This window comes from Eublepharis macularius, chromosome 11 (genome assembly GCF_028583425.1).
Source record: "Eublepharis macularius isolate TG4126 chromosome 11, MPM_Emac_v1.0, whole genome shotgun sequence".
Taxonomy (NCBI): domain Eukaryota; kingdom Metazoa; phylum Chordata; class Lepidosauria; order Squamata; family Eublepharidae; genus Eublepharis; species Eublepharis macularius.
The window spans coordinates 50773524-50797112 of record NC_072800.1 but is presented as its reverse complement, the minus strand read 5'-3'; the positions used below and the strand labels follow the sequence as shown (position 1 = coordinate 50797112).

At 46.2% G+C, this 23589-nt stretch overlaps 1 protein-coding gene across 5 annotated transcripts in view; it reads right to left on the bottom strand.

Moving 5' to 3' along the window:
• HYCC1 (hyccin PI4KA lipid kinase complex subunit 1) overlaps positions 1-23589 on the bottom strand; it is a 99426-nt gene that overhangs the window by 60432 nt on the left and 15405 nt on the right. Inside the window, exon 1 of one of the 5 annotated variants that reach the window (XM_054991001.1) lies at positions 5988-6262. The exons of the other annotated variants lie outside the window; for them this stretch is intronic. The gene's annotated coding sequence lies outside the window, so the exon portion shown is untranslated. Of the gene's footprint in view, positions 1-5987; positions 6263-23589 lie in introns of those variants that run through there. 5 annotated transcript variants of the gene reach the window in all.

Here is a 23589-nt window from a genome sequence, read left to right as displayed (position 1 = left end):
GGCAGGGAGGGCGCAGAGCCGTTCTAACCTAGCTACTGGTAATGGGTGTGTTTATCTGGATCTGGAGGGGGTGTTGGACCGGATCAGCACAGACCTATGACGCGTAAGGCTCCTTTCATGGGTGGTGGGTGGGTGGTGGAATAAACAATGGGACCCGGACTTCAAAAATTTCTGGGGTCCTCAGAGATTGTGTTGCTTCAGGAGACCTGGGCCCCGGGCTCAGGCCCCCCCCCCATTGGATGGTTTTAGTGTGTACAATGCTTCTGCCATTAAGATTCACAACAAAGGGAGAAGTTGTAAGGGTCTTGTTACAGCAATTAAGAGAACCCTTCAGCTGGATGTGGAGCTGATCCCCCACAACTGTGAGAATTTTGTGCTTGCCCTAATGCTTAGAGGTCCCCCTGGGGAAGTCTCTTATGCTTAAACGTCTATCTTCCTCCCAGTGGTGTAAGTGGGATTAGTAACTAGTTATGTTGGGAGAAACTAGTTGCCCTATTAGAGAGGTTAGTGATACAATACCCAAATGCCCAACTTATCCTGGGAGGTGACTTTAATGCTAGGATTGAGTCTTCGGTCTGTGAACAGGAGGATGAGGGGTTTCAATGAGAATCCCCTACTCAGTGGATGTATCCTCCAGGACCCGGTTATTAATAGAGCTGGCAGGAGATTCCTGGAGTTACTCTCGATGTTCAATCTATTTGTGCTGAATGGTATAAGTTGGGATATCTCAAAGGGGACTTTCACATTTATCTCTACCCTACGAGCAAACACGATAGACTTTGTGGCAGTCTCGTGGGATCTTTTAGAACAAATCCACTCCTTTGAGGTGACTGAGTCACTACAAAGTGATCATAATTCGTTGCAAGTTGTTGTAGGTTGTTCGGAAGAAACTATCAGGATACCTGACAAATCTAAAGGGGATGTCTTATTGCATAGGAGGCCCAAATGGTCAGATAACATCCAGAAATTAATTTCTGAGGCTCTACTTAATGATAGAGTTATTCAGGAATTTCCTGACGTAAACATTGAAGATCGTGATGTGATCCTCTATTATGAGGAAATTGTGCAATGGTTAAAATCCCTACTCCTTAATGGGAGTCCTGTCAAGTCACCTCTTGTATCCTGTACCGAGTAGTTTGATAGAGAATGTGCACAATTTAATCAATATCTGATGAGATGTATTAGGACAGCTAGAAGGTTTAGGGATCCAGAATCTTTTAGGATCCTAGGTAGAGTTAGGAGTCAGTATAAGGATCTCCTAAAGAAAAAGAAGCAGGCATCTTCTCTCTTGGAGGGAACTCCAAGAGGCGGTGAACAGTAGAAATGAAGGTAGATTTTGGCACCTGATTTCCATTGGCCTTGGAAGCTGAGCATTGGCAAGGGACCCTGGCATCCAGGCCAAGACCTGGCTTGTGCATTTCTCAGTGGCATGAGTGAAAATAGTCAGGATAACCTCCCACCACCCATTTTGGCATCCTGGCCAGCACTCACAGAGTCCAAGGTGAGGTCACCAGTGGTAGATCCCCAGGCAAAGACCTTATTCCAGCCGAGTGTTTTAAAACATATACTGATTGATGGACTCCTCTGTTAGTAAAAGTTTTCACCCAAACAGATAGATTGGGTAGACTTCCCAGGAGACAGACCACAAGCATCGTTGTGCCAATCTATAAGAAGGGTGATTGGAATGATCCTGGCAATTACAGGCCATTTAGTTTGTTGCCTATTGCCTCTAAATTGTATACTAGACATCTAAAAAACAAACTAGAGGATTATGTCATTGAGAATAACCCAATTCATCCTCTCCAAATTGGATTTAAAAAAGGGCATTCCACCATCGAACACTGCCAAACTTTACATACCTTGGTTGTTGTGGGTTTTCTGGGCTGTATTGCCGTGGTCTTGGCATTGTAGTTCCTGACGTTTCGCCAGCAGCTGTGGCTGGCATCTTCAGAGGTGTAGCTCCAATGTTGTCTTTTGGTGCTACGCCTCTGAAGATGCCAGCCACAGCTGCTGGCAAAACCTCAGGAACTACAATGCCAAGACCACAGCAATACAGCCCGGAAAACGCACAACAACCATCGTTCTCTGGCCGTGAAAGCCTTCGACTTTACATACCTTGGCTTCTGAGGCTATTAGAGGCTCTACAAAGGCCCTATATGCGGCTTTTATTGACCTGGCCTCGGCATTTGACTCTCTAGATAGAGGCAGACTATGGCAGAAACTCTTGAACATCAACATCGATCCTTTGCTAGTCCCTCTGATTAGACAGTTACATTGTAATACCACCGTAAAGGTCAAGGTTGGGAGAGAGGGCTTACTTACTGAGGATATTCAAGTACAGAAAGGGGTGAAACCGGGTTGTGTGTTAGCCCCCACTTTGTTTAATCTGTTCCTAAATAACATAATTGCCAGCTTGGAAGGTAGGGAATTTATGCCCCTGGCCATTGGACAACATAAGGTCCCAATCCTCTTGTATGCAGATGGCATAGTTCTTTTGTCCTTAAGTAAGATCAGCCTGAGGAGGCTCCTGAATAAATTGGGTGAGTACTGCAATGCGGAAGGCTTGCGAATAAATTATGCCAAGTCCAAAGTCCTGGTCTTTAGGAAACATGCAAGGAAATCTATCTGGAGCATTCTTGGTACCCCGATTGAACAATACAGCACATATAAATATTTGGGTATAACCTTTTCGGAAACCCTCTCCTGGCGCCCCCACATCACAGCATTAAAGGCTGCTGCCATGAAGAACTTGGGGGCACTACTGAAGTTTTTCTTCTCCAGAGGAGGAGGTATGGTTGACCCAGTTCTTAAATGTTTGGGAGCAAGGTAATCTCAGCTATGTTATATGGTTCAGAGATCTGGGGATGGGGAGATCAGATACTGTCTTTATTAGAAACAGTACAGAATTACTTTATGAGACGGATCCTTGCTTTGTCCAAGGGTTCTCATGTGGTATTAATGAGGGCAGAATTGAGAATGGTTTCCTTGAAAGCCAGGGTTAATGTAAGAATTCTGTCTTACTGGAGGAAATGTATAGAACCACCCCAGGATTCCCTGGGTGCCCAAAGCTTCTGTTTGCTCTTGAAATCCTCCAAGAGACTAGGTGATTACTTGACTTCTATCCAGCTGAAATATTCAATCCGTGATGACCTACTGAGTAATAAAAAACAAGTATGAGAAATGAAGGAATGGGTGTTGAACAAGGATGGACTTTGGGATCAGGATGCGGTTGCATGCTGTCTTACAGCACCCTTATTTAAGTCCTTTAAAAGTTATCATTGTAGGCCCTCCTATCTGGAGAAATTAGTCACCCTGGAATTAAGAACAGCTTTCACTTCTTTAAGATTCCAATCTATTCCCTCAATGATCTGTACTGGCCATTTTCTTGGTATCCCTGCCCCCTCTAGATTTTGCCTATGTGACATGGGGGAAGTGAATGATGTGGTACACTACATTCTGAAGTGCCCATGGCACAAAGCTCCCAGACAAAGGTTTATTATTCCTATTATTCCGTGGTGTTACGGTATCTCTGAACTGGACTTGGTTATATTTTTACTTTCGGACATAGATCCCTATGTTTCCAACAGAGTGGCTTTATTTGCGTTAGCGGCAAGGAAGATTAGACTGATCTTGAGACTCACTGTAAGTCATTGATTTTATTGTCCATTTTATTCAATTGTGATATTGCTGTGCTCTTTTGTTTTACTGTTTGAATTGTTATGGCCTATGGCTAAGACAATAAACATAAGTGAAGTGAAAGATAAAATCCCTTCTAAATCCTCCTGCACTGGCAGAACACAAAGATAATCCAGAGTAGTACATCTGCAATGGCACAACGCTCTTCTGTCTGCAGAAGTCATTAAATAAGCCACATCATTCTTCCCCATGGGTGTGACCTGAACTCATGTCTTGTTTACTACTGTTATGCCTGTTCCCTCAGTTTTCCAACTACATGTGCTTTTATTTTTAATTTTTTTTACTATGATCCCCATCTCATCTTTTGTAAGAAATGTGTGCCCTCCAGTCAGCTGTACAAACATGGTGTGTGTAGTGAGTAGTGCTCTGAACATTTTCTCTGGATGATCATTAGACCAGTACAGGCATTCAAATCCTCCCTGCAAAATCCTGTGACCAATAGGTTTTAGGTGTGGACCTCCTGCTACCCATTGGAGTACACTATTGGCAGTTAAATTTCTTCTGACTGCTATGTGGAGCAAATGTAGCTTCCAAACAATCTTAAGAAGCAGATAAGAAAATGTAGGTAGTATGGTACTTCTAGGAATGCTTCAAAGAGAGTATAAGTTAAACAACAGAATTTCATTTACATATATTCTTTATAAAACATTCACACAGACAGCTGTACAAAACTAAGTTCCTCTAAAAAAATCCAAAATGTTCATTCAAAACAACACCTTGGATAACAGGGCTGCCACACTATCACTGAAGAGTCAGCATGATATTGGAGCCTACTTCATAAATGCCATACTTTCCCTTTCATGTGTGGTCAACTATATGTTAAGTGAATATACAGTGAGTGTCAAGTAGCCATTTGAAAAGCTGTCAATTCAATTTGACTTTAATTTGAATTAACTGAAACATGTGAGCTATTAGTTTCAATGGAGAACTTCTTAAGACAGAATTAAAAGGTATGTGTTTTCAAGTTTTCCCACAATGACTTTTCTGGCCACGTATCCCTGGTTTCAATATTGTACAAGCAGACTAAAAGGGACAGATTACTGCCTACACAGCGGTTTAAAGATCACACACCTACATGAGCAGATTGAAATTAATAGATTAGAGAAAGATAACCCTGAAGTTAATATCAGCACCATCAGACTTCAAGTTATAGCCTTCAACATATTCAAAAACTGTAAAGCATTCAATGTGAAAAAGCAAAAATACTTAAGAGCAAATCTCAAATTCCACTTGAATAATTAAAACCATTTTGAAAGGAAATGTTATTTTATATGGAAATGCTAATAATAACCCCCAAAACGAAAATAAGATCAAAGCACTAGTGTTATGTTAACAGATGTTAACATACCATAAAATAACAGAAGATAGTGTCAGCATGGTTTTTTTGTTTTACTGGATGTAAATATTAGTAGGGCTCGGTACAAAGTATTCCTAGGTATCAAAAACCAGATTTACAGTTATCCGTTTTAATAGTAGCTGGGGGGTGTCTGACGAAGACTCTCCATGCGGGAATTTCCGCGTTCTTCCTTAAGCCGGCTTGGCAAGAAACCAAGTCACACGGGATTTCCTACCAGTGAATGGATACCTTGAAAGACAACTAACTTCCATGGCCCGGTGAAACACTTTTTAAAAGGCATGATGGAGCCTATATGGAAATCACGAGTACTTTGGGGCTACAGAGACTATCAAAATGGAGAGGAGGGAGAAAGAGGAGGGCGGCGAAAAAACCGTAAAAATCCACGCCAGTTCTTATAACTGTTGACGGCGGGCCAGCCTCTTCTCAGTGGAAAGTGCATCCGAAAAAGAACTGGCGATGTTCAGCCCATCGGCTACGCCTGGACACGTGCAGCCTGATCCCGGGCGCGTTTACCTAAGGAATCATGGATTGCAACAAGGCTTGCTCTAGTAAAAAAAAAGGGGGGGGGGAGGGGGCGGCGAAAAAAGCCGAGTTCCCACAAGGAGGTGCTGAAAAGACCGGCTGTCCCAAGCCGACCTCCAGCAGGAGAGAACCGAGGCTTGTCCGCCGGCATTCCGACATGCTTTTCTCTCCACATAGGCACACGCTCACTGACTGCAACAGAGGCTCCAGTTACAACGACCGCCTCCCGCCCCCCGCCGCCGCCGCCGCCTTTTCCCTCCGGACTTCCCTTGCTGTCCCCTCAGGTCTGGGCTAGAGGGCAGCAGACACGCCCTCGAACCCCGCTTCACGGCTCGCGCTCCCTAAAGGGAGGGGGAAGGGGACGGTGGGGGGGAAATGCGCTTCCAGAGGGGGAAGGAAGCGAGAGTCCAACCTGCGAACTCGCGAGGAGAAAGGAACCCGCCGCTCTCCGCCAACAGCCGCTACTCAGACATCGGTTCCAACCGTCCCAACCGATGGGAAGACAATTCTCTTCGTCAGGAACCAACAGTTCCCTCAGCGCCAGGAGCCCCTTTTTGTAGCTGCCGCCGCGGCTCGGCTCACTCCTAACGGCTCTATTCTTCGTTTCTCCGCTCGCTGACGAAAAGTGCGAGGCGAAGAAAGAAAGCGACTGACAGAGGGAGTTGGAGCACGGCGGCCACCCGCACCACCCAGCAGGGTTGATGGCTGAATGGCTGGACGAAAAACCAACCGTGACGCCACAACGAGTTTCTTAGCCAATCAACGATCGTCCCGCCTCCTCCTTTTCTCCTCCAGCGGGGTGGGGCTGCCCCGCTCCGAGAGAGGACACTAAGCTCCAGTTAAGCAGTGTCGGCATAATACTCGGAGGCGGGATTTCGCTTGTGCCGTCATCATCTGATTGACAAGACGGCATACTGTCGGCTCCGCTGGGGTCAGAGAAGGTGAAGGTCTCTGTCCTGATAGCCGTCTGCTGCTTGGTTCCTTGCAGGTCCGGGAGCTTATACACTGACCAGTGACTTTCATTAACAAATTAAATTTAGGGCTGGCGTCCAGATTCACTTTCCTTACACCACAACGCAGTAGAGAGCTGACAGTTGTAGCAGCAAACTTCAGCACAATTCCCAAACTTGCCATTTCTGACCCATGTATTCATTTTATTAATTTCTATCTCACTCTTCCAGAAGCAATTACAAATATTAAAAATAATATAATCACTTTAAAATGAAATCTCAGGTGGTGGAAAGGGTGATTCCAATCGAAAACATTCCAATCGAAAACATGCTTCTGAAAAGTGTCTTTTTTCCTTTTCTGAAATTTCAGAATGCAGCAGTATTATATCATCCTGCACTGCATGCCATTAGTAAAGAACTGGAGATTTCATTCAGATCAGATATGGAATAATTGCAGGTATACTGCAAATCTCAAAAAGAAAGAGTCCAGTAGCACCTATAAGACTAACAACATTTGTGGTAGGGTATGAGCTTGCTTCAGAAGTGAGCTGAAACTCATACCCTACTACAAATTTTGTTAGTATTATAAGTAATACTGGACTCTTGCTCTTTTCTACTGCTACAGACTGACTAACACTGCTACCCATCTTGATCTATCAAAAAGAAAAGAATATAATCATTTTTAAAGGAGACTGCCTGGGACCCAGGAGTTCCATGATAGAGGAAAAACAGGGTAAAAATGTAATAAATACATTATAAAAAGAACACCATCGATATATTTTATAGTAGATATGTGTTTCTGATCTCCTGTAATATACCTCTTGACAACAGCCTAATGAAAAGAGGGCCAAGCTTGGCCTGAACCTGACCATCACATCCAATATCATACTTCATTCTGTTGAAAAAACAGGATAAAATAATTTTGAGTTCTGTGCTTTGGGAGATCTGTAAAATTATTGTTTCATTACATTTCCAGCCTGCCTTTTTGCTTACAGTTAAATAAGGAATGGAGAGCCAGCATGGTGTAGTGGTTGGAGTGTCAGACCAGGATCTGGGAAACTTGGGTTTGAGCCCCCATAAAAGCTCACCGGCCTTCGGCCAGTCACACTCTTTCAGCCTAACCTACCTCACAGGGTTATTGTGAGAATAAAATAAAGGAGGAAAGGTCATAAGCTGCTTTGGGTCTCTGCTGGAAAGATGGGGTATGTATAAATAAATAAATATAACAAAACAAAAACTGCTATAGCATCCCAATAATAAAAAGAATTGCCATTGTTTTAATAATTTTTATTAATATGGATTTGTCATATTATTCTATGTTACTGTACAAATACTTTCCCCAATAATGACCACCAAATTATTGGTATGCACAGCCTGGACTGCTGATCACATCATACTAACACAGTCCCTTACATGACATCTAGACAGTTATTACAAGAACGATGACATTGTCCCATCCTGTGGCTCAGTCTTTGGGTTTGTCTACCTTCCAAGGCAGGCACTTTCTCAAGAGGAACTCACTTCTGTCACCTTGAGATCAATCGTAATTCTGGGAGATCTCAAATTCCAGCCACCACCAGGAAGTTGGCAACCCTAATCTCAAGAAACAAGAGATTTCCCATTGGGTCAAAGTGCCAGTTGAAACTAACAAGATACACAGGGAGCAAGTAGGAGAAAGTCCCATTTACTCAATGGAGTTTACTTGCAGGAAAGTGTCCTTAGGACTGCAATCAAAGACAGACATCAACTGGGTATTTAACGCCTATGAAGATTGCGCTTGGAAATACAAATATGTCAGATAAATGCTGGAAATGTAAAAAGCATGAAGGATCATTGTATCATATGTGGTGGACTTGTGAGGTAGCTAAGCAATACTGGGGAGATATAATAGAAATAATTAATGAGGTTTTGCAAACCCAAATAAATAAGAACCCAGAATTGCTGCTACTGAACTTGGGAATGGAAGATGTTCCAATGCAGTATAGAACATTGCTATTTTACATGACTACAGCAGCAAGACTTTTGTATGCGCAGAAATGGAAAGTGCAAGAAATACCAACTATAGAAGATTGGATTTACAAATTGTTGTACATGGCAGAAATGGACAAAATGACAAGAAAACTGAAAGATCTGGATCCAGGAGAATATTTTGTAGACTGGGGGAAACTGAAACAATATTTAGAAAAAAAAATGGGATGTGAAAGGAGGACTGTGGCAGTTTGAGAATTATTAATTTGTGATTTTATAAAGGGGAGAGAGAAGTAACTTTACCATTAATGGGGAAATTTAGTCATTAATTAATCTAAGCTAACACTATTATTAAGAAGATTGTATTAAAAATAGATAGGTTAAACAGTTAGGAATAGAATGGATATATTAGAGAATCTGAGATATAGAATAATTTGAAATGGGTTAAGGGTTGGAAAGCTGTTGGAAGTCAAAAGGAGGGGGGAAGGGTGGGGGTTGTTATAATTTAGGTAATATGGGGAATTTATGTAAAATTTATGTACTCACCAATAAAAATTTTTAAAAAAAGACATCAACTGAAGAAGAAATGCCAAATTGCCTTACAAAGACCAGCACCATACTTTGAGAACCAAGGTTTAGCAATGAAGTAGATATGTATTGTGAAAGCATCTAACTATCCAGAAGCAACTAGCCTTCTCACATCATAGGGAGCAAATCTAAGCAGGTCTACTCAGTACAGTGCCATTTTATTCAGTGGTGCTTACTCTCAGAAAGTTATCTTGATTGCAGCCACAAGCACCTGGTTAATGTCGGGAAATCTGCCTGGCTTTTGAATTTTACCTCCAGAAACATTCACAATAAATTATAATTTCTTTAGTCTATTTGAATAGTTAGATTTTTTTCCTCAGAAACCACATATTAAATCTCTTATTGGGATCTCTAGAAATGGGGAGAAAGTGTTTTACAGGATTACAGGATTACTAAATCAATCAAAACCCATCTGGTGTTTCCCAACATACACTGCATACAATTCTTGAACACACAGTGTTGCATTTTGTACAAATTAGGTCGATAAATGGCCTACTTTTTCATTTACTATCATTGTAAAATTATATTCTATTATGTAAGCATGGTTTTACACAACCTGAGAGTGTTTTTCTGTAATGTACCTTACCCAAAAATGTTTTGGAGATTTAAAAGATTGCATCATTTTTCTGTATATAACTAAATTGCACTTTTGAGGATTAATAAGGATTAGATTAGTTACTTTGTTCAATTTGATAGATGACTCAGAGGTAGAAAAGCTGTTACTTGCCTATAATACATCCTAATCTGGACGTTTCCTTGTTAGTATTTTTATCTTAAATTAGGACTCCCCCCCCCCATTCTCTCTCACACACACTGCAATCTAGACAAATAATTCAATTGTGATGTCTCTTGCATAGTTTACATACCATATGTTTTTCAAAAACATGTACATGGCTCTATTAGCTTAATACACCAATTGTTGCATGTTAAATCTGTACTTTCATCCTGCCATCACCCCTTATCTGTCCACCAATTTAACAATTTATAAAGATGACTTAATATTTAAATATTTATCTATATATTTATACATTTATCTATATCTGAGACCTGCAATTAGCAGCACAGATTTTAACATACTGCCATTGGATCATTATTTAGCGTAGTTTTGCTTAATGAGGCTTCAGACATAAAACAGGGTTAACATACCTGTAACTTATGTTCATCGAGTTCTTCTGTGCTGACACACATGGGGACTGCGCAGGCGCAGGCCAGCCGCCGGAGAATTTTCTAGAGCTTCCATGGCTCCGAAGGGGCCGTTTGTCGCGCGCCTCAGCGACCGTTTTCCCGCCCAAACGGTCACGTGATCCTCCAGCGACCAACGGCCCCTTCCCTCAGTTCTCCCTTGCCGCCGCTTGACCAACACACCTCAGCCATAACACCTTAAAAACACCAATTTCCGTTACAGCCAACACATTATCGTGCATTGGAGTTCACAGCGGGGTAGGAGGGAGGGTTGTGTGTCAGCACAGAAGAACTCGATGAACATAAGTTACAGGTATGTTAACCCTGTTTTCATCTTCGTTCTTCTGTGCCTCCACACATGGGAGTGTACCAAGCTTCACACAATAAGGAAGGCGGGGGTGAAGTCCAACACAATTTTATTGAACAAACAAGAACAACAATAAATAGATATGCATATATACATCTACGTAAAAATACTGTGTAAGGACACATAAATACCCAATATTTACATATATAAACACCCCCAGGTACATATATACACACTTCCACTCAAGGGTACCCAGCAGGTACGCCAAGAAAGTCATTCCTAAACTCCCTCAGGAAAAAAGGGAGTGTAAGACAGCCTTGGCCACAGATACATCCTGCTCCGCATTGACATCAACGGCGTAATGCCTGACAAAGGTGTCTGCAGAGGACCATGTGGCCGCTTTACAAATGTTAACCAGGGGCACCCCCCTGAGGAGTGCCGAAGAGGATGCTTGGGACCGCGTGGAGTGGGCTCTGACATGAAGCGGGCAAGCCACCCCTGCCAGGGAATAGGCCTTGCTAATGGCCGTCACAATCCACCTAGACAGGGTCTGTGAGGAAGCCCTGTTACCCTTGTCCTTGGCCCCAAAACATACAAACAGGTGAGGACAGGAGCGGAATTCCTTCGTCCTATCCAGGTAATAGGCTAGGGCCCTCTTCAAGTCTAGGGAATGAAGGGCCTTTTCCCCCTTAGAGGAGGGTTGAGGAAAGAATGCAGGCAGTGAGATATCCTGCGAGAGGTGGAAGGCGGACACCACCTTGGGCAGGAACCCAAGGCAGGGACGCAGGACCACCTTGTTGGAATGAAACACAAGAAAGGGAGGGTCAGACCGCAGTGCAGACAGCTCACTGACCCTTCTGGCCGATGTGACGGCCACCAAGAATGCTACCTTGTAGGATAGCACATCCAAGGGGCATGTAGCCATAGGTTCAAATGGAGGCAACATGAGACGTGAGAGCACCAAGGACAGCGACCACTGAGGCACTGGCGCCGACACAGGTGGGTAAAGATTGTACATGCCCTTAAGGAACTGGCGGGAATGTGGGTGAGAAAACACCGTAGCACCCTCTACTCGGGCGTGAGCAGCTGAAATCGCTGCCAAGTGTACCTTGAGGGAGGACACCTTCAAGCCCAGGCCACGCAAGTGGCACAAATACTCGAACACAACCCCCAAGGGACTGCTTTCGGGCACTACTCCTCTGGCAAGTGCCCAGAGCTCAAACCTGCGCCACTTGGCCGCATAAGCGCGCCTAGTGGATGGCCGACGAGCATTCAGGAGGACCCGCTGTACCTCGTCAGTAAAGCCTATCGGGGAGGAACGATCCGCCAAGCCGTTAGGTGCAGCTTCCTGGGATCGTGGTGGACTAGGCTCCCGTTTAGGAGAAGGTCTTGCCGAGGGGGCAGACTCACATATGTCCGTTGGGACATCCGCAGGAGCTTCGGGAACCAAACCTGCCGTGGCCAGAAGGGGGCCACCAGGATGCAGTCCGTCCCGTCCTCCTCTATCTTGCACAGGACCCTGGGAATCAAGGGGAACGGAGGAAACATGTAGTGCAAGCCCTGCGTCCACGTAAACTGGAAGGCATCCCCAATAGAGAGGGGGTCGCTCCCTGCCCTGGAACAGAACGTGTGGGCCTTGGTGGTCGCCGCAGTGGCGAACACGTCTATCACCGGATGACCCCACATCTGGAAGATCGGCCCAACGCACTCTACGTTCAGTTCCCACTCGTGGTCCAGCAAAGGGACCCTGCTGAGGGCATCTGCCCGGGCATTGTCTGACCCAGCCACGTGTATAGCACGGAGCGACACGCCGTTCTTGATAGCCCACTGCCAAGTGAGTGTGGCTTCCCGGCACAGGGCCATGGACACTGTGCCCCCCTGCTGATTCACGTAGTACATGGCAGTCGTGTTGTCCGTCTGCACCAAGACCTGACGATTTCTCAGCAGTGCTGTAAGAGACACAAGTGCGAAACGAATGGCCCTTAGTTCAAGCACATTGATATGGAGGGTCTTTTCCCTGTCAGACCAGACATCTTGCACAGACACATCACCACAGTAAGCCCCCCATCCCAACAGAGAGGCATCAGTGGTAACCGTGATGTCATGGTGTTGATACCCAAAAGGGGTCCCTCTAAACAAGTTGTCATCAGACAGCCACCAGTCCAAGGAGGAGAGGATGGCCCTCGGGATAGAGAATTTGAGGGACGGAGGGTGCAGCAGAGCATCGTACCTCCGCACAAACCAGTTCTGGAGAGGGCGCATACGCAGCCTAGCGAAAGGCACCACAGAGGTGGCCGCTGCCATATGCCCTAGTAAGCACTGGATAGTGCGCACAGACTGGAATCGGTTCCTTTTAAACATGGACACTAGACCCCTTAGGGACCGAGCCCTCTCCAAGGGGAGCAGGGCCTTACCCTCCACAGAGTCTAACAGTGCACCAATGTAGGACACCTTGCAGTTGGGCACCAGCTTGGATTTCTCCAAGTTCACCAGGAGCCCCAGGCGTTGGCAAGTGCTAAGTACCAAGGCAATGTCCTGCACCAGCCTAGACTCCGATTCAGCCATGATGAGCCAGTCATCGAGGTACGGAAAGATGGTACAGCCTTCTTCCCGTAGGAAGGAAACCACAGGGGCCACACATTTAGTGAACACTCGCGGGGCAGTGGACAGGCCAAAGGGGAGCACCTTGTACCGGAAAACCCTTTGCCGGTAAACAAAGCTCAGGTATTTCCTGTGCTCCTTCCGTATGCCCACGTGAAAGTATGCGTCTTTTAAGTCAAGAACCGCAAACCAATCTCCCTGTTTCAGCAAGGCGATCACAGCCGCCAACGTAACCATTTTGAATTTGGTCACCTTGAGGAAGGCATTAAGGCCCCTCAGATCTAAAATGGGACGTAAGCCCCCATCCTTTTTAGGGACCAGGAAGAACCTAGAGAAGAAACCCTTTACAGAGTCCTCATAGGGCAATTCTTCCACAGCACCCTTGGCCAAGAGCGACACGATCTCCGCATCCAGCTCGGCTATAGTGTTATTAACAGCTGTCAGGGGTGAACTGCATCTAGGCAGCTCAACGAATTCCAGCCCGTACCCCAGTTCAACAATAGTTAAGACCCATGAGTCAGATGTTATTGACTCCCACTCAGAGAGGAGTGGACTAAGTCTGTCCGAAAAGTTCGGGGATACGGCTGGCGTGACCCGTCAGTACTGCCTCCCGGCGCCCTGCTGATCTTTCTGCTGGGCCGGTTGTTGTGACGGGCGAAGCTTGAAGGGCCGACGCCTCCTCTGCTGTTGTGCGGGAGGGTATGGCCGCTGCTGGTAGGCAGGATACGGTTGGTAGCCCGGCCGCTGATGTTGGTATCTGCCCTGGTAGTGGTAAGGGCCGGACCGGGGAGCGTACCGTGGTCTGGAGGAGGGCTTGTCCGCTGGAGCCAGACCCAAGGACCGCGCCGTCTGCCTGTCCTCTTTTTTCTTTTTCAGGGTCTCGTCGGTCGATTTGGAGAACAGCGAGTCCCCTTCAAAGGGCATGCTCTCCACCCTGGAACGCACCTCCTGGGACAGGGCCGTAGACCGCAACCAGGAGTGGCGCCTGAGGACCACCGCCGAAGCCATCCCCCGAGCAGCAGTGTCAGCAGCGTGGCTCCCGGCATTCATCTGCTGCTTAGACAGCCGGACAGCCTCTGTTTGCAGCAGGGACACCACAGCCTTCTGCTCCGGTGGAAGGTCCCGGGTATAGGATGCCAACTTCTCCCAGAGGTACAGCTGGTACCCTGCCATGATGGTCTGGTAGTTGGCAATCCTCAGACCCAGCGAAGCGACGATGTACTGGCGCCTGCCCATGGCATCCAGCTTCTTGCCCTCTTTATCGGCAGGCACCGAGGAGTGACCCGACCGTCGGGGGTTGAATTCCTCCGTGACCAAGGAGGAAGGTGGAGGGTGTTTCACCAGTGCCGGCCAGGTACCCTGCTTGATTTTGTAGAGCTGCTCAATCCTCTTGGATGTTGGAGGCTGATCACAGGGCACCTGCCATACCTTCTCCACGATTTCCTCAATACCCTCAAGCATGGGGAAGCCAACGTACGCCGGATTATCCCCGTAAATACGTTTGAGGAGCTTGTCCTTGGTCTTCGGGGCTGCTGAAGAGATGTCCATCTCGAGAGCCTTGGCCATCCTTGCCATCTGGTCGGCGTAGATACGGAGGTCCTCGAATGGCGAGTCCGCAGATGGCACTAGCTCCTCAGCTGGCGATGGTTCGGACCAGGACTCCGACTGGTAGCCGCCAAAGCTCTCCACATCCTCCTCATCGGAACCAAGCTGGGATTCCGGAACCTGGAGCGGAGGGGGAGCCCACGCCGACCTCGATGTCGAAGGCCTCGGTTCCGACACGGAGAAGCCCGCAGGTGCCCCCTCCCATTGGCAACGGTATGGCGAGGGGAGGTAGGAAGCCTGTCGATGCCGGGACGCAGTGGACCGGACTGATCGGACACTGTCCCCGGAACCATGCCGCTCACGACCGACCGGAGGTGGAGACGGACGGACAGGCGACGGACGGCTCCGACGAGGAGACGGGCTCGGTTCCAGCCTCGGCGACCGAAGGGCAAGCGATGGTCGGCTCCGACGGCGCGGGCTCGGCTCCGGCCCCGACGAGAATTCCGCGGGCACCGTCTCGAAGGCCATCGGATCCGGCACTGGCACGGAGATGTCTTCTGGCTCCGGGGAGCCCAGATGAGGGGAAGGCGTGTGAGGAAGCACGATGACCTCCTCCTGAGGAGCGGGACGCGGCGACCGATGATGCTTGGTCTTCTTCTTCTTCTTCGCTGGTTCCGAAGAAGACCTCGGAACCGACGCGCTCCTCGCCTTCGAAGGGGACCTCAGCTTCGACCTCTTAGGCTTCATCGGAACCGATCCGGTCGTCGGTTCCGACCGGGGACTCGGTACCAGGATCCTCGGTTCCGAAGCTGGTCTCGGATCCGACCTGGTAGATGACGCGCTACGGGGCGGCCGCACCGGTCCCTGCGCTGGAGAGGCCGCTCTCGACGCCGAGGTACTCGGGGGACGCGGTTTCGACCCCGACCTCGCGGAGGCCACTGAGCCAGCTCTCGAATGCCGTTCGGCAGAGGGGCTTGGGCCGGCCTTGGAAGAGGGCAAGGGAGCGCCTCCGGACATGACCTTCTGCCACAGGGAGGAGTTTAGTCGGGCCTTGCGCTCCTGCCGGGCCTTGCTGGTGAAGCCCTGGCAAATTTTACAGGCCGTCACATTATGGGTCTCTCCCAAACAGAACAGGCACAGTTCATGGCCATCGGTCTTGGCCATTTTTGTGTGGCATTGCAGGCAATGCTTGAAGAGAGCCTTAGAGGCCATCTTCAGGGGCACGCGAAAGGAAGGTCAAAACAGTCCGAGTCAAATTACCGAGTCCACAACAAAGTCCAAAACGAGATCCGAAGAATAGTCGAGGTCACGAAGTCCGAAGTCAAAAGCCAAGCAATCAGTCAGAATAAGCACGAAGCACAAAAGCACAGAGCAACGAAGCTCACGTTCTCTCCAAGCGGCGGCAAGAAGAGAACTGAGGGAAGGGGCCGTTGGTCGCTGGAGGATCACGTGACCGTTTGGGCGGGAAAACGGTCGCTGAGGCGCGCGACAAACGGCCCCTTCGGAGCCATGGAAGCTCTAGAAAATTCTCCGGCGGCTGGCCTGCGCCTGCGCAGTCCCCATGTGTGGAGGCACAGAAGAACGAAGATGAACAGATGGTGCTTTTCAACATTGGATACAAAATCTTTAGAACCTCTCAAAAGACAAAAAGGACGTAGGACTTTTACAGACAATAATTTTATAATCAGCCACGGTCAAGAAATACTAAGTTATATTTAATTAAACTAAACATGGAAAGAGATAATTTTGGAACAGACCTAGTGGGTGTAGTTCTTCTCCCACTCTCTTCTTTGCCAAACAAAAATAACACCATATACTTTTGGGTACTACTGATCGGCCATCATTTAGTTGACAGAAGATCAGACTCAGACTGCATTGTTAGAAGCAAAAGAGAGAAAGTGTGCAATAGTTTTGCTTTACATTTATCTTGTTTGTCACTTTTTTACAGCTGTAGACTTATGAGTCAAGTCATGGGACAGAGCCCAGCTTGTTGATGGCACTTGCAGACTAGGTCAGTGGGACTCATATTAATCTTGGGAGGCCATAATCCTGCCAGATCAGTCCCCCTGAATCCTCTGATAGATATATCTAAATCTGTAATAGTTCAATCCTAAACACATTCACTCCAGTCTGAACCCATTGAAATCAATGTAACTCTGGTTAGGATTGCATTGTAAGTGAATACTTAGAGAGCTATCCTAGGTCTGTTCAGATTCCTACTCAAGATGGGGCTTAGTCCCAGGACTAGTCCTTATGGTTGTATTTTAGCTCCTGGTTTTCTAGGACTGTCTGAATATCTCTATTAGCATACAGAATACTCCTTGTGCTCCTGTTACCCACCCACTAGTGATCCCATGACACTATAAACGTTTCTTGATGATGTTGATTACATTATCTATATGGCATTAGAACAAGAATTCTTGCATTCGTAGCTGTTTAGTGAAGAATGTTTTTAATTATTTAATCTTGTCAGTGGATAATGCATGTGTAGGAAACCAGTGTTAAACAAATGTTTTTACTAATTTCCTTGATTTGTCAAGTCAAGCAAGCCTTTATTGGCATATATAAAATATAAGATATTAAATACAGAAACGAATCCATACATAATGGGATTAAAATTACAGATAGGAACAGGGCAACAGTGCAGCCAAACCAGTATAGAATATTACTTGTCAGGGCGTATAGCCATGGCGCTGTAGAGAAATTTTGCTACTATTTCAGTTATTTCCCCATCTGGGTTATCAAGCAGAAACTGAACCTTAAAATCATCAGAAAACTCTGAAAATTGGGCTAAAATAGGATGTAGAAGATCCCGGCGTGACACCAGATAAAAAGAGCACTGGAGAAGAACATGGGAAACAGTTTCAACACATGCAGAGGAGTTAGCCATGTTAGTCTGTAATAGCAAAATCAAAAAAAGTCCAGTAGCACCTTTAAGACTAACCAACTTTATCATAGCATAAGCTTTCAAGAATTACAGTTCTCTTCGTCAGATGCAAGCTGACGAAGAGAACTGTGATTCTCGAAAGCTTATGCTACAATAAAGTTGGTTAGTTTCAACACAGTCCATCAAACAAGGACACACCTACTATAATAAGGAATCCCAGGAAATCTACCAGATAAAATGGCTGAAGGAAGAACATTAAATCTGGCCAGAGAAAAGGCTCTACGTAAATTGGGAGCCCAAAGTTGGTAAAGGGATACTGTGCTGGGAGACTTACATTAGGGACAATCCCCAAGTTTAGGGGAGAACAAGTTCTATTATCAGAACTATATAGGGTTTGTAACTCTAATCCCAAAAGACTAGATTTTATTTTTGAGAAGGCCTGAGACTCAGATAGCAGGGATAAAGATTTTATAGATAAGTTCAAGGAACTTATTTTTGCTTCAATACAGGCTGACTAGCAGGGGGGGGGGGATCAGAATTAAAATGGAGTCTCAACCAATATTTGATAGTGTGAAGCCATGCCTTGGTGGCCAACAGATTCTGACCATACTCTAAGCATAAGGCAGCATATGGAACACACATAGGAACCCCCATGATCTTACACAGAAACTTAGAGTGAACACGTTCAACTGAATTGTCAATAGCATCAATCCAGAGCGGAGTCCCATACAATAACTGAGCTCCAGTTTTAGCACTGAAGGCTTTAAGAGCAGCAGGCACATACTGGTTTCGTCGATCAGAAAAATAAAAGCGAGATATTGCTGCAGCATTAACTTTGGCTGCATTAACAGCCATCCTACAGTGGAAGGTCCAAGTAGCATTAGATTGGAAATAGACACCCAGGTATTTAAAGTGCTTAACTTGTTCAAGTCTTATTACCATTGACAATCCAGTTGAATTGCGTATTTTGTATCCCAGTTAATATTCAAGAACTCCCCAAAATTATAAGCATCAAATGCCATCATCCCAACTGGACATTTAATTATTAACTCTTAGCTCTCAATGTATTTGAAGACAGGGATTTCTCATATAAAGCCAAAGTACCACTTTATTAGTAGTGTACAACGTAAAATAGTATTTAAGCATGAATAGGGGCATCAGCATATGATTGCATGCTGATGAATTTTCATTCTGGATTATAGTGTATTGAGGATTGATTGCTGTTTTAACTAGCGTTTGGTAAGGAGGCACTGTCCCTTTAAGCTAGCACTTGTACTTTGAAAATAGAAGTTTACAGGCACAATTCCAATTTAGAACCTAAGGAATGTATGATGCTACTAGCTGGCTGGTGTGGACATTTTTTGCCTTCTGTTATTGATTGACTGTTCTACTTCATTGTACAAAGAAGTTTTTTGATAGTACAATCTGCTGTCATTGTGTCTTTAAGAATTGTAGTAAGTCAGTCATGGTTTTTTGTTTTGATTGCTTAATTCCGTGGCTCTCTCTTTTTTTTTTTTGATTGAATAGGGGCATAGGCATATTAAATCATAGACGTCTTCATGCAGATTATAAAACAGATTCACAGTACAATCCTAAACATAATTACTTCAGTCTAAGCCCACTGAAATCAATGGGCTTAGACTGGAATAACTGCAGGTCCCTTTTGATACAACCCAAGACTGAGTTTGCCTTTTTTGCCACCGCATCACACTGACTGCTCTTATTTAGTTTACAGTCCACTCTTACTCCAAGATCTCTTTTGCACACACTACTACCCCCAGCCTGTATTTGTGCTTCACATTTGTGTGGCCCAGATGTAATATTGTGCACTTATCTATGTTGAATTGCATCCTGTTCACAACCACCCACTTCTCCAGAGAATTCAGGTCTTGTTGAATTTTAACTCTCTCTTCTTGGGTGTTTGTCACTCCTCCCAATTTTGTATCATCAGCAAATTTAATGAGTAGTCCGTTTACCCCTTCATCCAGATCAATGATAAAAATATTGAAAAGTACCGGCCCAAAACCGAGCCCTGTGGCACCCCACTGGACACCTCCCTCCAATCTAATGAAACGCCATTGACCACCACTCTTCGGGTGCAGTCCTCTAACCAGTTCCCTATCCACCGAACTGTCCTATAGGCCAGTCTGTAGTCTTCCAGTTTACCCATTAGAATGGGTAAAAGCTTTACTGAAATCCAGGTAAATCACATCGACAAGAGTTCTCACGATCCAGTAAGCTTGTCACTCAATCAAAAGAGAAAACCAGGTTGGTCTGACAAGATCTGTTGGGGACAAAACCATGTTGACTTCCCCGGATCACTAAGTGTTCCTTCGATGCTTACCGATCCCTTTAAAATCTGCTCTGATATCTTCCCAGCAACAGAAGTCAGACTAATCGGCCTGTAGTTTCCCGGGTCATCCTTCTTCCCTTTCTTAAAGATTGGGATAACATTTGCTCTTCTCCAATCTTGTGGCACATCCCCAGTCCTCCAGCAGGCCTTGAAGATGATGGACAGAGGCTCTGCAAGTTCTCTAGAAAGTTCTTTGAGCACTCTTAGGTGCACACCATCCAGCCCAGGGGATTTGTATTCGTCCAGTGCAGCCAGGTTCCTCTACATAACCTCCCTGTCAATGTCAACTAGCTCCCCAGGTGTCGTCCTGTCATGTCTACTACCATCTCTAGATGGGCTCAAGTTCTTCAGGGAGAAAACAGAGGCGAAAAAGTCATTAAGCCTGTCTGCTTTTTCTCTGTCCTCCATCAGTTTCTCCTTCCACTACCAACAGTGGTCCAATTGCCTCTTCTACCTTGCATTTGCTTCTCACATATCTGTAGAAGTTTTTTCTTATTGTAGCAAGCCCCCCTGGCCAGACCCAGCTCATACTGAGCTTTGGCTTCTCTGATGGCTGATCTGCAGTACCTAGTAACCCTCATATATTCCTCTTTAGGAATATTTCCTGAACATTTCCTTTTTCTCCCTTAGCCTATTCTGGAGCTCTCTGTTCATCCACATTGGTTTCTTGGAGCCCTTACCATGCTTCTGTCTTGCTGGAATAGTGAGGGCTTGAGCTTACAAAAGCTCATGTTTGAGAAAAGCCCACCCTTCACTTGCTCCTTTCCCTTCCAGCACACTCTCCCACGGAATGACTCTCATCAAGCTTCTGAGTTCATTGAAGTGGGCCCTATGAAAATCTAACCTACAAGTTTGGCTACGAACTTCCTTGGCCCCCTACAGCAACTGGAATTCAAGGAGGACGTGGTCACTTCCCCCTAAGGTCAGGTTCATCACACCAGATCCCCCATTACTGTTTATGTATTATGATAGTTTCCTAGACATGGTGTAGATTACGGGATGGAGATATATACTTATACACTATTATTTGTCAAAATTCATTTTACAAATATAATTTGAACGAGCCAGCAAAAGCATCTTAATGCTCATGGAACTAACATTAGTTGCCATAAAGCTCTTTGCTAGCTGATCTGATTTCTCTTTCTCAAAAAATGGTAAATTATTACAGTTTTCAGATTCTTTGGATCAATATTATTTTTTTACTATGAACATTTTACTCTCAAAGTAGATCTCTTTGAGAGTTATCTCTGCTGGGTCTCTCCCCTCGTCAAACTCTACCCTACCCAGGCACAACCCCCAAATCAACAGGAATATTGCAAGTAGAGATGGGCACGATCCAAAAAAAAATACCGATTAAGCCGTTCGTGGATCCGGACTGCTGTCGAACCCAGGCCACCGATTCTAACTGATCAAGTCCCATTTCCGATCCGGAATTGGGAAGGCCAAAGTGGGAGGGCGCCCCGCTGTTTCCAGCAATATAGGAATGGTGGTTGGTGGCAGCGGCCACCAGGCCCGGCGAGCAGGGGGAGGAAAGGGACATTCACACTCTCTCTCTCTCTCTCTCTCTCTCTCACACACACACACACACACACACACACACACACACAGAGTAGAGGGGGGGAGTTTTTAACCTGGCAACGAGCTGCCTCCCCTCAGGGAGGGGACATTTCCAGGGCCGGATCTACGGTTGCCAGTGCCCAGGGCAACCGTAGTCGGGCGCGCGTGCACTCCTGGGTTGCCCTCCCCCCGCCCACGCAGCAAGCTGGCTGTCCCAGTGCGCTGCGGAGCTGGCGGCAGCGCAATTAGCTTGGCGGCTGCCCGCGCCGTTCACCTGCCCTGCAAGACGAGGGGTGGCCGGCTTGCCCACGCGCCCCTTGTCCTGGGGAAAGACGAATGGCGCGGGCAGCCTCCCACGCCCAGGACAAGGGACGGCCGGCTTGCCCACGCACCCCTTGTCCTGGGGAAAGACGAACGGTGCAGGCAGCCTCCCAGCCACCCGCCCACGCGCCCCTTGTCCTGGGGAAAGACGAACAGTGCGGGTAGCCTCCCAGAACACCCCCTTCCCCCTCCCTCCCCTGGGTTGCTGCTCCGTGGTTGGAAGGAAGCCTGCTAATCAAGGAAAGCTGGGCTTCCATTCGTGTTTCGAGGGTGACAGAAGGAGGGCAAACACAGCTCATTCCCCTGGCTCCATTGCCCCGGGAATAAGTTACTGGCGCAAGAGTGTCTGCAATTCCGAACAGAAACCAATACATCCGATCAAGTCCTGAACCAGCAAACCCCCGACTGCTGGATCGGTTGCCGTGGAAGGAACCGATTAGCGAGTCACGATGGCGCAAATGCCAAAATCGGGGTTTTTTTGAAATCGTAATTCAGATCGTGCCCATGTCTAATCGCAAGTGGGAGTTAGAAACCCTACAGTGTATAAATACTGTGCATGTAACCTGGATGTGTTAAAGGCCTTTACCATGGCAACCCTGAATGTGTTCAGTGTCTCATTTAAATTAAGCTGCTACAAAGGTTGCCAATTTCTAGTTGGGAAACTCCTGGAGACTTGGGGGTGGAGTGTGGGGATGGCAGAGTTTGAGGAGCGAAGAAACCTCAGCAATATATAACAGCACAGAGTTCTCCCTCCAAAGCAGCCATTTTCTCCAAGGGAGCTGATCTCTTTAGTCTGGAGATCAGTTGTAATTTCAGGAGATCTCCAGGATCCACCTGAAGGCTGGCAACCCTATTTGCTACACGTGCATTCTTAGCATGCCGGTGCAAGGAGCATATGAGCTGCACAAAGGGCCAAACCCCTTGCCCCTTCCCCAAATGAGACAAGTGGTTGAGGACTCTTGAAGAATCTTTTTGTTATTGCAATAATCACGAAAGCATCACAAGCAATTTTGCAAAAGGGTGTGCTCTGATCTTACAGCACTGAACACAGGTTTTATACATTGATCAAAACAACATGCCATTTCCCTTACATAACTGACTTATACATCTTTAATTGGTTATAACTTCTTCCTAAGCGAGGTGTCTGTTTCTGATTGCTTTCCCTGAGTTCACATGGTTAGTTGCTCTATACATAAGTGTTAATTGTTCAAGCATATCATACCTTTTCCTGTTTTGGGGATTTCTGACTACTGCTACTTTCCCTATAAGGTTAAGAAGCCTTTTTTCTCAGCACTTCAGGATGTCAGAGGCTTTGTTTGCTGACCTCAGCATTTCAGCAAGTGGGAGACCCAAATTGCATACCCTGGCATTTTAGTTTGAGCCCATTTGGTATTTTTCCACATGGGGACTATGGATCTCTGAAGTACTAAAGTTGCATAAGAAACAGTGAACAGCAGGATTTAAATGAGATGCTGGATGCAAGATTCATTGCATGGATAAGATCTTCTTGCCTGCCAGCACCATGCCAAAGACTTTGGTGTAAGGCAACATCATTAATTCAACAATATTCCAACAGTGTCCCAATCTCCTCCTTTCTTTGTACAAAGCTAGCACAAAGAAACCAACCAGGAAATCTGTTTCTGCCCCCCCCCCATTTTTCTCTGCTGTAAATCTAATTTGCGCTGTTTCCCAAGGCAGTCTCTTTCCATCAAGTAAGCCTCCTTGAAAACACTTTGGAAATCCTCCCACTTCTGT